This window comes from Pinus tabuliformis, chromosome 9 (genome assembly GCF_031772625.1).
Source record: "Pinus tabuliformis cultivar Carrire ecotype Pingquan chromosome 9, CPIR1, whole genome shotgun sequence".
Lineage (NCBI taxonomy): Eukaryota > Viridiplantae > Streptophyta > Pinopsida > Pinales > Pinaceae > Pinus > Pinus tabuliformis.
In genome coordinates, this window is record NC_142307.1 from 664,282,526 (window position 1) to 664,300,354 (window position 17,829).

Genomic DNA, 17,829 nt, shown 5'->3' on the forward strand with positions numbered 1-17,829 from the left:
GAAAACAAGGGACATATTGACACTGTTATAGCACCATCAAAAATAAAAGGCAGAAATTTCCATATTAAAAAAACGGGCATATAAAGTGGCAAAGTTGATGAAATAGCTATGAAGCTAAGAAGTAGTTATGCCCACATGTAGCTATTGTTGAAAAATGTAACTAGTGTCGATCTTCATAATTATACTTGATGAAAAGAAAGAACAAAAAAATTATTGTAAAACAAAAATTATTTTGAAGCATGGGTTTCATGCTCTTTTATTCATTTTCTAGGTCAAAGCCTCCATCAAAAGCTTCTAGGTTCTGTGATGAGTCAATAGAGTCATTGTCAATTTCATTAGACCCTTCTTGGACTTTTGTATCATGTAAAAATAATTATTTTTGGGTCAAAAGAGTCATTTGTAACCTCTACATCAAGTAGGCCTTGTCCTCATGAAGTGGGCCTGGATTAGGGCTATTCAACCTAGCAAAAAGAGTATATATAGAGGCAGATCGACTCATTTGTAACACACACTCGAGCAAGAGAAAGAGGCAGAAAAGAAAAGAGAAGTTGAGGAGAGAGAAGGACGAAGTTGTAGAAGTCAAGGATTGAGTTTTTGGGTATCTATATCTCACACGAGCTAAGTTACGGGACTGTAGTTGGGGCTGAAATTTATGAATCTACTGTAGGTCCAAAATTATGAAACTAGGGGCCAAAATTTTGTAGTTGGGGACCAAAATTATGGATTGAAGTTGCAGTTGAGAAGCTGATACTTGGACACTTTGGCAGGGATCATCTATTGGAAAGAAGGGCCAACTTCATGATTGGAGGAGGTCTTTGTCTAGGTATTAAAGGTCTTGGATTGTCTCATCTTGATTTGAATCTACTAGTGGAAGAGTTGAACTGGGTTTTCCGCTTGGAGGGGTTTTTCCCTGGGTGAGTGCCTACATCTTGCTTCTCTTGTTCTTGTGGTCTTCATATACATTTAATTTGGTAATTTCTTTATGAAATATAAACTAACAAAGAAGTAAAATAAGCCAACATAAATCATAGGTAATTATCAAGAAAGAGGAATCAAACCTTAATTCCTATAAGTATTGATTTCTCAACATGGTTTCAGAGTTAAGGTGAAAGAAGGGCTAGTTGAAGATCACTTTGTTGGCTATCAATTGAAGGAATGAAAAGCACTCTTGCAAGAAGAGGTCTCTCCCTCAATGACAAGTTATTTGAAGTTGGGACTAAATATCATGAAAATTGCAGGAAGTTGGATTGGAAGGATCATCTACAGTCTATCTAAAAGGATCAAGAGTGAAGGATTATTGGTTGCAGTTGCAAATACAATTGTTTATAACAACGCATGGATCATTGATAGTGGAGCCTCAAGACATATGACAGGAGAAAGTGGACAACTTCATACTCTATCAAGAGAATCATCATCACATGCAGTGGAGCTAGGAGACAACAACAACTATGCAGTCAAGAGCCTTGGATCTACATCATTTGACTAGGCCTTGGATCTCATCATTGAAGCTAGAAAGTGGAGCAAAGATACACCTCAAAAACATCCTCTATGTCCCAGGTTTGAAAAAGAAGTTGCTTTCCATTTCTTGTTTAGAAGATAGAGGAGATAGGGTTGCTTTTTTAGATGGTAAAGTTTTGGTTTGGGGAAATGATTCAAGTGTTGAAAAGGCAAAGGTTATTAGAATTTGTGAAGGAAGAATCTATATAGAGTTATAACACCATCTCCTCAACCCTAGTTCACATGGAGATCAATCCTATTGAACTAGCATAGAAGATATGGGAATATTCATTACAAGATAATGCCCTCTCTTAGTCAAATGGTAAAGGGCATCCCCAACATCAAGGAAGACCATGAAGGAGTATGCAATGGATGTGCTTTCGTAAAGAATACTAGGAAACCTTTTACAAGAAATGACACAAGCTCTAAGGAGATATTATACCTCATTCATTCTGATGTTTGTGGGCCCATGTCTAATAAATCTCTTGGAGGCCATATTTACTATGTGACCTCCATTGATGATCACTCTAGAAAGACATGGCTCTATCTTCTCAAGACAAAGGACGAAGTATTTGAAAAGTTCAAGGAATTTAGATCTGAAGTTGGGACCTTAACCGAAAGAAAGACCTTAACTGAAAGAAAGATAAAGACTTTGAGATCTGACAATGGAGGTGACTACACTTGAAAAGAACTTATAGCATATTGTAAAGAAGCATGTACTAAGAGGGAGCTCATTGTTCCCTACAACCCTGAACAGAATGGTGTAGCAAAAAGGAAAAATAGTACCATTGAAGAATGCATAAGGACTATGATATTTGATCAAAGATCTACCAAAATTTCTATGGGGAGAAGCAGCCATGAAAGCAGTATACATACAAAATAGAAGTCCTCATAGAATTCGACATCGGAAGAAGCATTCATAGGGAAGAAGCCAGGTGTAGGCCATCTCTGAATCTTTGGGTGTTCCGCATACATTCATGTTCCAAAAGACAAGCGAAAGAAGTTAGCAAGGATGTTATAGAATATACATCAAAGAACGAAGACAAATCGAAGTTAGCAAGGATGTTATATTTGATGAAAACCATGCCTACAAAAGATCCAAGGATATACCAATCGAATCCGATGAAGAAGATGTGCCTCTATTTCAAGAAGAATAGAAACATGACAAGACACCTACAAACCAAGAATAAGAAGGACCAAGTGAGCCTATTCAACCTATAATCATTCTTGAAACAAAGAAAATGCAAAATTGGTTAAAAGCAAAACTTGAAGATGTCAAAGGGCATGGAGCAATTACAGAAACTTTCAGAGAAAGCAAAAGACCGAAGAGATACCCAAGATATGCAACATACATGATGAATTTAATCGAAGCATGTTAATTTTAGGTATGTTTAATGCTTAGAGAAATTTATTTCAATTTTCATAGTTAGCTCAATACCTTTTCCAAATTAGCAATCACATCAGCATTAAAGTAAACTACAGATAGAACATAAACATAAATCGCAGAAGACAAGCCAAGACAAGAGGACACAAGATGTGGCACTAGCCAGGGACAAACCCCAATGTGGGGAAACCCTTGATCAATTCTTCTTATATGTTCTTCAATAGTTCAACAGAGAGAAAGAGAGAGATAGTACATTTACAACAGAAGTCAACACTTTGACTTATCCAAATAAGAGCATAGATCATCTCTAAGAAGATGATACATGAGATCAGTTGAAAACATGTTGCTTCAAATGATTCTCCAAGGTGACTCCTTCACCTATCATTGTGTTGAATCTCGTCATCGTGTTGAACCTCACCGTGCTGCACCATGTTGCACCCATCATCACTATGTTTCATCTCATCATGCTTCACCAATCATGACTGTACCATGAACTTGCTACACCAAGCATCATTGTTGTACCAAGTACTATTGTTGCACCATGTACTTGCTACACCAAGCATAATTGTTGTCCCAAGTACTATTGTTGCACCATGTACTTGCTGCACCTTGTTGTCGCTGCTATCCCATTGCGCCACTGCTGCACAATGTCATTGTTGTCCCATCATAGTTGTGTCCTAACATGTTGTTGTCCCATCATTGTTTTGAAGCTGATCATGCTGCCACACAGCTGTCCCAAGTGGTACGTTGAACCATGTTGACACACAACATGTCTTATGTGCTTGCAACACCATGCTTTCCATGTTGTCCATGCTTGCCATGCTTGCCTTAGCATTCCTTTGGTGTCCCATTTACTATACATCTGTCCCTTGCCACTGTTGCCTAGATATATAGGTGTAGCTGCTGTCCCTAGCAGTGATGTTATACCTTGTTGTTGTCCCCTTGTTCTTGTCCCTTTAGCCTTGCCATCCTTGCCGCTGTCTCAGGTGTCTTAGCAGCACCATGTAGCCCAGTTGTCCCATTTATTAGCATTGTTGCCCTGGGCATGTTTGAGTCCTCAAACTCTCATGTTGTCCCTGATTTGAGGGTCACCTACAACCCACCTTTTCAGTCGTATTAGGCCTGCATTTAGGGCACCATAAGTTAGCGTTAGGGCTCCATTTAGACTACGTTAGGGCTGCCTTTATACAACGTTTAGGGTTGTCCTTTAGACAGCGTTTAGGGTTGCTCTTAGACTGCATTTAGGGCTGCTTTTTGACAGTGTTTAGAGCTGCTCTTAGACTACGTTTAGGGCTTCCTTTTGGACAATGTTAGGGCCTCTCTTAAACTGCAATAAGATTCCTTCAAGACTGCGGCTAGGGCATGCTTCCTTGACAGCGTTTTTGACTTCTTCTTTGACAGTGTCTAGGGCTAGAGCATCTGCTCTAGGGAAGCTCCCTTAGTCTTCTTTCCTCCAACGTCTAGGGCTTCCACTCCTAGATTTCTCTTCCACTAAAACCCAAGACAAGTGGAGAGAAATCAAGATAGAAGTGTGTGTGAGAAATGACTCTCAAGTCATCTCCTTTTATACTAAAACGTTGAGCACATGCGGGTTTATTTGGTCGTTGGCCGACCTTAACGAATTGCCTTATAACACAAATAAATTCATAACTCCATGAATATTTATCGGAATCGGATGATCTTTAGATCAATCCTACACCTCTCGATGAGAGGGATCCAAGAAAAATATCAGTTGCCATAAATAAGATGACCCACATGGAGTTTGGCCCTAGTTGCTAATTTTAACACTCCCTCTCAACTAGGGAGAACTCCATCTGCTGATCCATATGTCCGATTGTACTATCTCTGCCATCAGTGCCCTACACTACTCTTCTCTGCTGAGCTCTGCTCTTCTCTGCTCTGCTGAGCTCTGCTGAACCATGAAGAAGAAAAATTGATCAAGAATGTCTCATACCATTCTCTACTGACCTGAAGTCAGTTTTATTGATCCCAAATCAATATCACAAGAGAGTGTCTCAAACCACTCATACTGATCCCAGATCAATGGAGGTTAGCCTAGCATAGGGAGTACGGTAGATACAACGATGTGTCCATCGATAGTACTATTATGGTCCCTAACCCCATTTCCCTGCTCAATGGCCAAATGAGAGGTACTTCCCATGAGTCCCAAACTGCATGGGTAGGATGCCTCGACAGGAAAACCATTCATCACGTCCCTAAGTCGCCTCGGGGTATCACAGGGGAACGCTGAGCCATTCACCCTGTACACAACGCACCATTAGGGGAGGGTGAGTCACCCTATGGTCGCATGTTGCTCCAGTGGTACACCAAGCCCTCGGGAGCTCCCAAAGCTCAATGCATGCAACATGCAGGACCCTTATAAGGTCTCTCAACAACTCCAAGTCGTTCGGGAAAGTCACAGATTTGACCTTTCCCCAGGGGCTTTGACAAAATGTCTGCGACCTATAAATTAGTCTCAATGCGATGGAGCCTCCTCGCTCATCGACGTACCATATCCCAGATAAGGTAGCATCTGATGTCTATCTGTTGGAGAAATTACAGAATACAGGATTCCATAATAATCGAACCCCCCCCGGGTTGTCATAGAGGATCACGGTGGTATAAATCATGTGTACAGCTCACTGAAGAGCTCCCGCAACCAGGCAGCTTCACACGAGATCATACTCGTAGCTATGTATTTGGTGTCAGCGGTGCTTATAGCAACCGATTTCTACTTCCTGCTCATCCAGGATATCGAAGCAGAATCCAAAGAGAACCAACACTCAGAAGTGCTCTTACGATCCTCCACACTGCCTGCCTAGTCATCATTCGAATAATCATGTAGCTTCATATTTCTGGTAGTGTATCTCAATCCATGAGAGATTGTGCCCAGAAGATATCTCAGAAGATTCTTGGCACCAATCCAGTGAGGCTCAACCATATATGAGCTCATTATACTAACTGCAAATCATATGTCCGGACGGAAGTTCACCAAGAACATCAACGAATGAGTTTATGAAATTCAGAGGCATTTCCCAAATCTGTTCCCGCATCACTACCATATAACTTCTAAAAGTTAAGATCCTCGAGGTAGTCACCGGCTTGCAGTTTACCATTCCACATCCTGAATCCAACTCCCTCTTACTTTTGCAAATGAGAGGGTTTGCACTGTCAAAAAGAGGTTGTCCCCAAAAGGCGCCAGTATGAGAGGTCTATCATCCACAACCTTCAAACAATGGTTTGGATCGGCTTCACTCCTAGTGAATCTCAGCTTCATTAGACAACTATCAATCCTCTCATACTACGCCCAGGGAGTTTTGCTTCAAGCCATAGAGGGCTTTCTTCCATCTGCATACATGAGATTCCTGATCATGAATCTCAAACCCCTCGAGTTGTTCCAAACCCGTAGACCTTCGATGCTATAGATGAGATGTGTCAACTGACATGGTCCCCGATGGACCATCTTGCAACTTGATACAAATTGCCAATCCTGAACCCATGAGTAAAAGCATCTTTGAAAATTCTATTTTCAAACACGTACCTTTCCATCGATGAATGCCACCTGTAACCTTTGACTTCCATTGTTGAAATGGACACCAAGTCCTTCTTGCGAACAGGTACACAAAAGAGATTATGTAAATGAATCGAGTTACCTTCATTCAATTGAGGGGTAACATTCCCTACACCCTTTCCGGGATAGGTGGCATCGACTCCAAGTATAATCTCACGATTGTTTCCATCTCTACCAAATTAAAGAGAGCACCCTTCTATCCGATGAAGTGCCTTGAAGCACTACAATCAATAAGCCAAATTACCACAGAATCTGAAGGAGAGGGCCAATACAAGATAACACTTCTTTATCTTATCAGAAACAACATTTGATTCTTCATACCTGGGGTTCCTTGCTTTCTTTGAATAGTCGGTTGTTTCGTTGATGACCTGCATTACCCGTCATTCCTTGGATCATTGAAGATGTCCATGGAATGATTGTTATCTTCATCAAGAGATGTGTCCCTGCCATTCGGACACTCCTTCGCATAACGGTCGAACTTATTGCAACCAAGGCATCTGCCTTTCCTTCCACCCTTAGATCCGGACTTCTCAATGAAGTGATATTTAGGTAGGTCATCAAAAGCTTCCGATGTGCCATTCTGATAATATTCTCTGCTTTGACTTCACCCTAGGTGAATTTGAAGAGGGATGAGGAATCCACTGATCCTCTTGTCCTTTCCCAACTGTCTTCGGTGATTTCTCTTTCACTCTTGCTTGGGCTTTGTCTTCACCTCAGCTCCGATACCATGTTAATTTTAGGTATGTTCTATGCCTAGAGCAATTTATTTCAATTTTCATAGTTAGCTCAATATCTTTTCCAGATTAGCAATCACATCAGCATTAAAGTAAATTGCAGATAGAACATAAACATAAATCGTAGAAGACAAGCCTAGACAAGAGGACACAAGATGTGGCGCTAGCCAGGGACAAACCCCAATTTGGGGAAACCCTTGATCAATTCTTCTTATATGTTCTTCAATAGTTCAGCAAAGAGAGAGAGAGAGATAGTACATTTACAACAGAAGTCAACACTTTGACTTATCCAAATAAGAGCATAGATCATCTCTAAGAAGATGATACATGAGATCAGTTGAAAACATGCTGCCTCAAATGATTCTCCAAGGTGACACCTTCACCTATCATTGTGTTGAATCACGTCATCATGCTGAACCTCACCGTGCTGCACCATGCTGCACCCATCATCACTATGTTGCATCTCATCATGCTTCACCAATCATGACTGTACCATGTACTTGCTGCACCAAGAATCATTGTTGTCCCAAGTACTATTGTTGCACCTAGTTGCACCATGTACTTGCTGCACCTTACTATTGCTGCTATCCCATTGTGCCATTGCTGCACAATGTCATTGTTGTCCCATCATAGTTCTATCCCAACATGTTATTGTCCCATCATTGTTCTGAAGTTGATCATGTTGCCACACAACTGTCCCAAGTGGTATGCTGAACCATGCCGACACACAGCATGTCTTATGTGATTGCAGCACCATGCTTGCCATGTTGTCCATGCTTGCCATGCTTGCCTCAGCATTCCTTTGCTGTCCCATTTACTATACAGTTGTCCCTTGCCATTGTTGCCTAGATATATAGGTGTAGTTGTTGTCCCTAACAGTCATGCTATACCTTGTTGTTGTCCCCTTAGCCTTGCCATACCTACTATTGTCCCATGTGTCTTAGCAGCACCATGTAGCCTAGCTGTCCCATTTATTAGCATTGTTGTCCTGGGCATGTTTGAGTCCTCAAACTCTCATGTTGTCCCTGATTTGAGGGTCACCTACAGCCCACATTTTCAGCCGTATTAGGCCTTCATCTAGGGCATCGTAGGTTAGCGTTAGGGCTCCCTTTAGACTGCGTTAGGACTCCCTTTAGACTGTGTTTAGGGTTGTCCTTTAGACAACGTTTAGGGATGGTCTTAGACTGCATTTAGGGCTGCCTTTTGACAGCGTTTAGGGCTGCTCTTAGACTGCGTTTAGGGCTGCCTTTTGGACAATGTTAGGGCCTCTCTTAGACTGCAATAAGATTCCTCCAAGACTGCGGCTAGGGCATGCTTCCTTGACAACGTTTTTGACTTCTTCTTTGATAGCGTCTAGGGCTAGAGCATCTCCTCTAGGGCAGCTCCCTTAGTCCTCTTTCCTCCAACATCTAGGGCTTCCACTCCTAGATTTCTCTTCCACTAAAACCCAAGACAAGTGGAGCGAAATCAAGATAGAAGTGTGTGTGAGAAATGACTCTCAAGTCATCTCCTTCTATACTAAAACGTTGAGCACATGTGGGGTTTATTTGGTTGCTGGCTCACCTTGATGAATTGCCTTATAAAACAAATAAATTCATAACTCCATGAATACTTATCGGAATCAGATGATATTTAAGGATTGGGTTCGTCAAAAGTTCTGCTAATGAAAACCTCTACATCAAGATAATGAAGAATAAACCAGTTATTATACTTTTATATGTGGATGATTTGTTTATTACATGTGTGCAACGCAGAATTCTAGAATGCAAGAAAATGATGGCATAAAAAAGTGAGATATATCTTGGTCAATGAAAGTACATAATCAAGATGTTACAAAATTTCGGTATGATGGATTCCAAGCCTATGACTACACTCATGATCACAAATCTCAAGAAGTTGAGAAGCTCTAACTCTACTCTCGTCGATCCTACAAGTTATTGTAAGTTAGTGGACTCTTTAAAGTACTTGGTAAAAACTAGACCAAACATATGCTTTGTTGTAAATGTTCTTAGTCAATTTCAGTTGGAGCCTCGTCATGACCATTGGATAGCTGTGAAGCATATCTTGAGATACGTACGTGGAACAATTCATCACTGGTTAAAGTATGATGGAAAGAAGTCAAATTAATAGGTTTTACCGATTTCGATTGGGGTGGAAGTGAGACTGATGGAAGAAGTACTCCCAGTTGTTGTTTCAGTTTGGGATCTGCAATGATTTCATGGATGAGGAGAAAACAAGATCATGTTGCTTTAAGTAGTCTTGAAGCCGAATATGTTGTTGCATGTGAAGCGGTAGAAGAAGCAGTTTGGTTAAGAAAATAGTTGTCAAATTTGTTTGGAAGGCCTCGGGATGCTACTGTGATAAATTGTGATAATCAAAGCAGCATCAAGATGTCTAAAGACCTCGTATTTCATGCCAAAACGAAGCATATCAATAAAAGGTACCATTACATGACAAGTTTGGTGTAGGATGGGGTCGTGAAGCTACAATATATTTCGACAAATGAACAGGTAGCTGACGTGTTGACGAAATCACTTCCAAATAAGAATTTTGAATATTTCAGAAGCATTCCTGGATTGGTCAACGTTACAGATTTATTTGATAGGGAGAGATGGAGCATCTTGTGGCAACAGGGTGCTTGGAAGGACATTGGCCGGCCTATGTATTGATGTCTAGATCTAGAAGTAGGGAGGGTGGCATTGGTCATGGAGCTCTGTCCTTGGATATGCACCTAGATCCCTAGGTTGATGTTAGAGCTTAAAAGCCTGATGGTACCTAAAGTGGATAAAGAATGAGTACACCTTAGTCCCACCCAATTAGAGTACCCTAGTCAGGTATCTAATCTGTAGCACTGTGTGTGCTAGAACTCTTCATAGTTCATATCATTTTGAGATCTTTCATGTACCTTTATGTAATTATGAATACCTTCCAAGTTAAAAAGGAGAGTTGAAAAATGTAACTAGTGTCATTCTTCATAATTGTATTTGATAAAAGGAAAGAGAAAAGAAATTTATTGTAAAAGAAAATTTATTTTGAAGCATGGGTTTCATGCTCTTTTATTCATTTTCTAGGTTAAAGCCTCCATTGAAGGCTTCTAGGTTTTGTCATGAGTCAACAGAGTCATTGTCAATTTTATTACACCCTTCTTGGGCTTTTGTATCATGTAGAAAGAATTATTTTCAGTCAAAAGAGTCATTTGTCACCTCCACACCAAGTCGGCCATGTCCTCATGAAGTCGGCCTGGATTGGGGTTATTCAACCCAACAGAAAGAGTATATACAGAGACAGCTCATCTCATTTGTAGCACACACTCAACAAGTTCAATCTAAAAGAGAAAGAGGCAGAAAAGAAGAGCGAAGTTGAGGAGAGAAAAGCAAGAAGTTGTAGAAGTCAAGGATCGAGTTTTTGGGCATCTCTATCTCACAGTTGTGAAGTTACTGGACTGTAGCTGAGGCCTAAATTTCTGAATCTACTATAGATCTGAAATTCTAAAGCTGGAGGCTAAAATTCTGAAGCTAGAGGCTAAAATTCTGTAGCTAGGGGCTGAAATTTTGGATTGGAGTTACAACTAAGAAGCTGACACTTGGAGACTTTCGCAGGGATCATCTATTGGTAGTATGGATTGAATTAGTGATTAGAGGAGGTCTCTCTCTAGGTCTAAAAGGTCTTGGATTGTCTCATCTTGATTTGAATCTAATAGTGGAGGAGATGGACTGGGTTTTCCCCTTGGAGGGGTTTTTCCCTGACTGAGTGCCTACATCTTGTGTCTCTTGTTCTTGTGGTCTTCATATACATTTAAATTGGTAATTTCTTGATGAAAGATAAACTAACAAAGAAGTAAAAGAAGCAAACATAAATCACAAGTAAATATTAAGAAAGAGGAATCAAACCCTAATTCCTATAAGTATTGATTTCTCGACAACTACCAAGGGTGCAAGAGAGACAAAGACTAGTGAACCGCCAAAGCCAAGGTATAAGACCCAAAACATGGTAAGGTTGTTCTAGTAGAAATAAATTCCCTCAACCAAGCTAATGCCTGGCCCTAGAAGTTCAGACATCCACATGTGTGAACGGAAAAGGGGCTAAATAGTTGGACAACTCCTCCAAAAGTGTTCATCAGTCCAAGAGGGGTTTCTGAGGTAAGAATATATCCTCACAATCATCCAAGTGACCTCGTCAATTGAAAAATAGATAAAACTAACGGGTATCTAAACTGGAAAAGTTCATGAAATAGCTACAAAACTACGAGATAGCTATGCCCACATGTAGCTACCTAGGGTGCAAGAGATATGGAGACTGGTGAAGTAATAATGAAGTGAAGATTTGGAAATACGATCACCATGGTAGCTCTAGCATCAAAAGAAGCGACTTTCGAGAGGCAAAAGCAAAGCCTACATGAGACAATGCTAGCACAAAACAAGCAAAGGTGTGAGTTGTGATGACCTAGTGACATACTAGTGAAGACAAAAATATCTAACATAAGTATGTAGATATTGAAAGAATGAAAAAAGAAGAATGAAAACAATAGAAAAAGGTAGATATAGAAAGAGAGAAAATTGGCTACAACACTAGGGTGGTACTAGCTAAGTCAAGGAACAAAATATTAGAGGAAGGATGCATTGCATAAATGATTAAGCAATCCCATAGTTGCAATCTGCAGGATACAACAACCAAAACCAATGCTCCAAGGAAGTAACAAGGATGGAGCATGGTGACTAGAACCATCTAGGAAGAAGTATCTCAAGTTGTGCCCTACTCATGACAATGACTTAGAGGGGATCAATCATAAGAGAGGTAACCAAAAATAAAGTTGACAACATGAGAAAATATAGAGAAAGAGGCAAAAAGAAAAAAACGGAAGAGACTAGTTCTCGCCATTAGCATGAATGATTCAGAAGTGGGAGACTGCTATTACATGATAAAAAATTTAACATGGTAATCTCATGGTCCAAGCAAGCTATATACCTCCACTGATAAAATATTTGGGTTCGATCAAGTAGAGGCAAAGGCAACACCAACTCAACTCAGAAAAATTACAAGTCACTTTTCCTCCATAACATAAAGTAGACTAAGACAATAAGCAAGGTATGTCAAATGTGTACAAAACCATCAAAGATAAAGGGTCGTCCCCCAAAGGATGGAGTATTTTAGTATCGAGGGGCTCAATATTCCTCCGAAAGGCATAATATAAGCCTCAAAACATGATGAGGTTTCTCGAGTCCCCTAAAAATGTCTAGCCTGAAAATGTGGGTGTCACCCCACGGGGCACACCTCTGACCTATGAGCTTCCCGAGTCCCTTGAGGTTCATGGTACTGGTGCGCTTTCTCCTTAATGGCGAAAGAAGCCTGAGTTTACTAATGCTCGTACTATGCCTCTAGACCGTGTACCCTATAGAGAGATTGATATCTTATACTTTCAAAATTAGTGTTCGATCAAATCTCAATCAAAACTTCACTTCAATTACAGATAACTTCAATTAACTTAACTTCAGCAATAATCACAGTCATTCATAAATAGCACGAATCAAGTACAAAAATAGGGGCAAACTCTCAAAACAATTTCCCAACTAATCTTTGACTATAAAACTTCGGTGTATAATGGACTTCGGTTCAGTTGGGCCAAACTCCAAACAGTTCCCTACCACAACCCTTCACTAATACAAATATACAATAAATAAGTTACAAACCTTCAACTAGCGCAACACAACCAAACCCAATAAACAACCAAGTTGCAACACTTTTACCTGCACACAACCTAAATACAGAGATACCGCATCATGTACCACCCTCAACAACACTTCGTTCCACAAGCTCGGACAACTTTGTTCCGCAGCGTGCTTTGGAGAGCGAGCTCTTTCGTGAGACCCAAATGTTTTCTTCCTTTATTGTCTCCTTCTTGCTATGCGATGATAGGTTGTTGATCTTCCGTTGATTGATGTTCTAACTCCTCTCCTCTCATATTATATATATATATATATATATATATATATATATGAGTCACCCTCCATGAACACTGGTGTATCTTCTAAGGGACGTGTCGGTTGGGCATTCACGCAGCGCATAAACCCCAAATTTTGTTGAATCGTTGTCGCATACAAACTTTCCTTTTGTTCACCTTTGGTCGTGTGCCTTCACATCTCATCCTTTATCATTTACCTTCATAACTTCAGCAGGCGTGTCTCAGTTGGACACACCTTGTCGACAGTCAGGCGAATCTGGGTTGTGTGCACCTTGTCTTCATTCGGGTGCGCCTTGTCTAGGCACCCTCGTCATGCAAATTCTCCAATTTGTTCTAATCACTTGACCAAACTCATCTTGTGTGCATTTTTTGCGCGCTCATCTCACCAAACTCTCTCCATCGAACACGTCTCAGGCGCACTCTCCATACCGACCAAGTTGTTGCTTCATGATTGTCCTCATCATGAACAACCTTCGCATCAACTATCTTCAAGAACACAGAAGAATCTCATCTTCGACATATATCCCATGTCTATTCATGTATCGCAACCTGTAAGAATGACATGTGCTAGATCCCCTCGTGCAATTGACTAGTCAGGTAGCTAATCTGACCGTAGCATCAACTCCAAAAGAACACATGCACCCAAACATGTGCAACAATTGTCACCTCTTCCCTGACACACAATATTTCCTCCGATTCTACTAATCATGAGGTGCAATTCGATGGCATCTCAAGCTCCCATGGTTCTAAATATCTCGAGCAATTTACAGTGATCCCATCTCCTTCATGAGCTTGAAAACGATGGTGGTCTGGGGAATTCATACAACTTTCCTTTCCACATCGCAAGGCCATCTCTGAATCCACCCATACCTGGTATGAACCCTCCATACTTCCCTGCAATATACTTTATCAAAGGTGGATAGGAACACCTACCCATACTCTCTTCCATCAACTTCATCGAAACTGGATCATTATGGCTTGGTATATTTGTCTTCACAGTTCCATCTCGGTCCACCGACATACCTCCAACTTCATCCTCTTCTCAGTCTAGTTTCGGCTCCAAACTCTCAATCCATCTATCAACATCTTCTTCCTCCAAATCGACATACTCCTCTTCACGTTGATCCTCATCCCCTCTACACTCTTCAACAATAGAAGTTTGGGCATCAACAGCCTCACACTCTCCAGTGCAAGTCCCCGCATCCATCATCTTTGGCCTATCTGATAAACTCAGAATACCATCTAACAATGCTGCTATCAATTTCGAGTGTTCCATGAGCATGGACTCCACCCAATCCAACCTCTCATGAACCTCATATTCTTGTTGTCCTACCTCCACACGAATGGTTTTCATCCTGCATTCTCTTGCCATAGGTCCCATGGTGGGAACGATCGTTGGCTCCTTCATTCCTGGACGAATGAACAATGTCCCCAAGTGCAATAATGGCACAACCTCTTGCTCAATGATAAACTCTATGCCAACTACAACTTTAAAGTCATCCATCTTAATGATAGTCAAGTCCATCTTTCCTTGCCAACTTCCAATCTTCATCAGATCATCTACCGCTATCGAAAGGAATTTGCTTCCTTCTGAATTCACTGCTTTAAAAGATGCCTGGGTTAGAACGAACTTCAACCCCGATCTCCTACCCACATCTTCCTTCATGAAGTTGTCAGACATTCCACTATCCAACATAGCAATTAGCGAACTCCCAACTACATCCATCTTCACGAAATTTAGCTTCCTCCTTTACGAATCATGTTTCGAGGTAGCTTCCTTCATTGTAGTCGCTCCTAAAACCTCCATAACCCCTGATGCATGAGAAACTTGTTCTCTCTCTTCCTTCTTGATTTCATGCAAAGCTGTCGACTTTTTCATTAATGGAAAATGCTTGTTCATGTGCTCTTCACTACACAACCAACACACGAGGTTTCTTCCCCTTTAGAAAGCCACCTGACATCATTCCATCTTCCTTCGAAGGCTTCTCTTTCCCTTTATCTGCTTTCTTCCTCCTCTCGACCTGCTCCTTCACTTATGTGTTGCATTCACGGTAATCTAGAAGCTTGTTTGCAGCAGTGATGGCTTCTTTATGATATTGAACCTTCTTCCTCTTTACTTCAACTTAAGCCCATGGTTGAAACCCAATCACAAAATTGAACAACATATCCTTCTCGGCCATATCTAGAAGTTCCAACATAAGACTTGAATTCTCCTACTCACATGTGCTTGCAAGCTCACTATTTGCTTAATGAACTTTATCTTTGCTCTCACACCCCAACTCTCATCTTGTGGTCCAAAATTAGCTATCAAGGCTTCCTTCATCTTCTTCCATGTGGTGTCCTTCATCATGTTACCCAAAGCAATTTTTACTGCTCGCCTTATCCACCACATCTTTGCATCCTTGGTTAGCAATGATACAACAATTCTTATTCCCCCCCTCCGAAGTCGCCCCTTATCAATCCAAGTATTACTCCATATCCAAAACAAAGTTTCCTAATACTTTGTGTTCCTCGCACCATTGTGTGGTTCTAATTCCTTTACTTTCACATGGACAGAATTGTTGATCGAACCCTTCCCAACATCCTTCTTCAAAACTGCTAACTCATTTGTCACGATAGTAGAGAGGTTTCCCACCAATTCCTCCAACTTACCCAACATTTCATACGCATTATATCTCCGATGAACATTGGCAGCAACATCATCGAGCTCATCAGCCCCTTGTAGAAACATCCCACTCATGGAAATGACATATCCCTTTGTCTTATCAGCCCTTTCCTTATGTGCTCTTACTTTTTCAGCAAGTCGTTCTAATTGCTCTTCCAAGGCCTCCATTCGCTGACCTTGTTCTTCATATATTCAGCTCTAGTGAGGGCCATTCTCATAGAAGTCTCACTTCAGGCACTTCGTTCAACTTTCAAACAACTCTCAACAACCTTTGATACCCACTGTCATGCCCTACGAGCACACCTCCGAGCTATGAGCTTCCTGAGTGCCCTAAGGTGTGCGGCACCGGCACGGTTTTTCCTCAAAGTCGAAACCAACTTGAGCTTAATAATGTTGGGACTACATCTCTAGCCTATGCATCCAGAAGCGAGACCAAAATCTTGCAGAATTAGTATTCAATCAAATGTCAGTGCAATAGCCACTTCAAAACTTTGCTCCAATTATAGTTTACTTCAATTAACTTAACGCCAGCCATAATCACATTCATTCGTAAACAACACGAATCATGTATAGAAATAATACTTCAATAAACTGAGGGGAAACTCCCAAAACGATTTCCCAACTGCTCTTCAATTATAAAACTTCAATACACAGAACTTCGGTTTAAAATGGACATCGGTTCAAATTGGGTCGAACTCCAAACAGTTCTCACTTAGAACACTTCACTAATACAAAAATGCAATAACCTGTTACATCCCTTCAGCTAGCAACCCACAACCAAACCTAATAAATAACCAAGTCGTGACACTTTGACCTACACACAACCTCAAAACAGAAATACCCCACAGCGTACCACGTGAAGAAATACTTCGTTCCACAAGCCCACATGATCTCATTACGCAACTTGCCTTAAAGAGCGAGCTCCTTAGTGAGACTAGGCCCTCTTCTTCCTTTTATCTCCTTCTTGTCTTGCAATGAGAAGGTTGTTGATCTTCGGTTGATTGATGTTCTAACTCGTCTCCTCCTCATCTTATATATATATATATATATATATATATATATATATATATGAGTCAACCTTCAACATGAATGGTCGCCTCTTTTCCAAGAAACGCATCGGTTCGACATTTGAGCCGACCTTGCTTCAATTGGGCTGACCATAAACCCCAAATTATGTCACATTGTTTGTCACAAAAATTGTTTTTGGTTCACCTTCGGGAGTGAGCCTTCGCATCTCGTCCTCAATTGTGTGTCGATGGAAATTGGGGGGGCACATCTCAACTAGGCGCACCTTGTCCTTGGCTGGGTGTGCCTTGTATTTGGCTAGGTGTGCCTTGTCTTCGATCGAGCACGCCTTGGCTGGGTGCCCTTGTCGTGCTGAATCGTCAAGTCATTCCAATCATTCCACAGAACTCGTCTGGAGTGCACTCTTCATACCGACCAAGTCATTCCACCGGACTCGATTCGACCTAACTCGAGCACGTTCAAACCCATAAGCCCAAGGGCTTGACAGTAGGAGGTACACACGCATCAACTGAAAAGGGCCCAATAGGTTGAAAGCTCCTCCAAAATAGCTCATAACTCCAAGGAGAGGTTTCAAATGTAAGAATATATCCTAAAAATCATGCAACTAACCTGAAAAAATTATGAAATGACCCTCTCCAAGTCAAAAATAATGAAGACACATGTTCGCAAATAGAAAGTATATGTGTTCGCAAAGCGTTTCGAGCTCTATTCCAATGTAAAATAGCAAAAAAATGATGAAATAGGAGGGTGTTCAAGGATATGCAACATGGAATGTCAAAAGGATGTCCATGCATGCAAAATTTCCCTAAATGGGCCTTGAATGATGTGACCAATGTCGTGGCATATGTGTACTACCACGTCAACTATGAAATTACCCCATGAAATGTGATCCCACATGAACAATCATAGAATCATCTCCCCTTGTCCCAAGGCAAAACAAGGTCCATGCTTAACAAGCTAGATAAGATTAGTGTTAAACAAGAAGCGTAAATG

General features: G+C 41.0%; 1 long non-coding RNA gene across 1 annotated transcript in view; it reads right to left on the reverse strand.

Moving 5' to 3' along the window:
• Positions 1–2,373: 2,373 nt before the first annotated feature.
• The window catches only part of LOC149150419 (uncharacterized), a 163,870-nt gene continuing 148,414 nt past the window's right edge, over positions 2,374–17,829 (reverse strand). The window contains exon 3 of the long non-coding RNA XR_016263495.1: positions 2,374–2,451. This is a non-coding gene — a long non-coding RNA (uncharacterized LOC149150419). The remainder of the gene's footprint in view (positions 2,452–17,829) is intronic.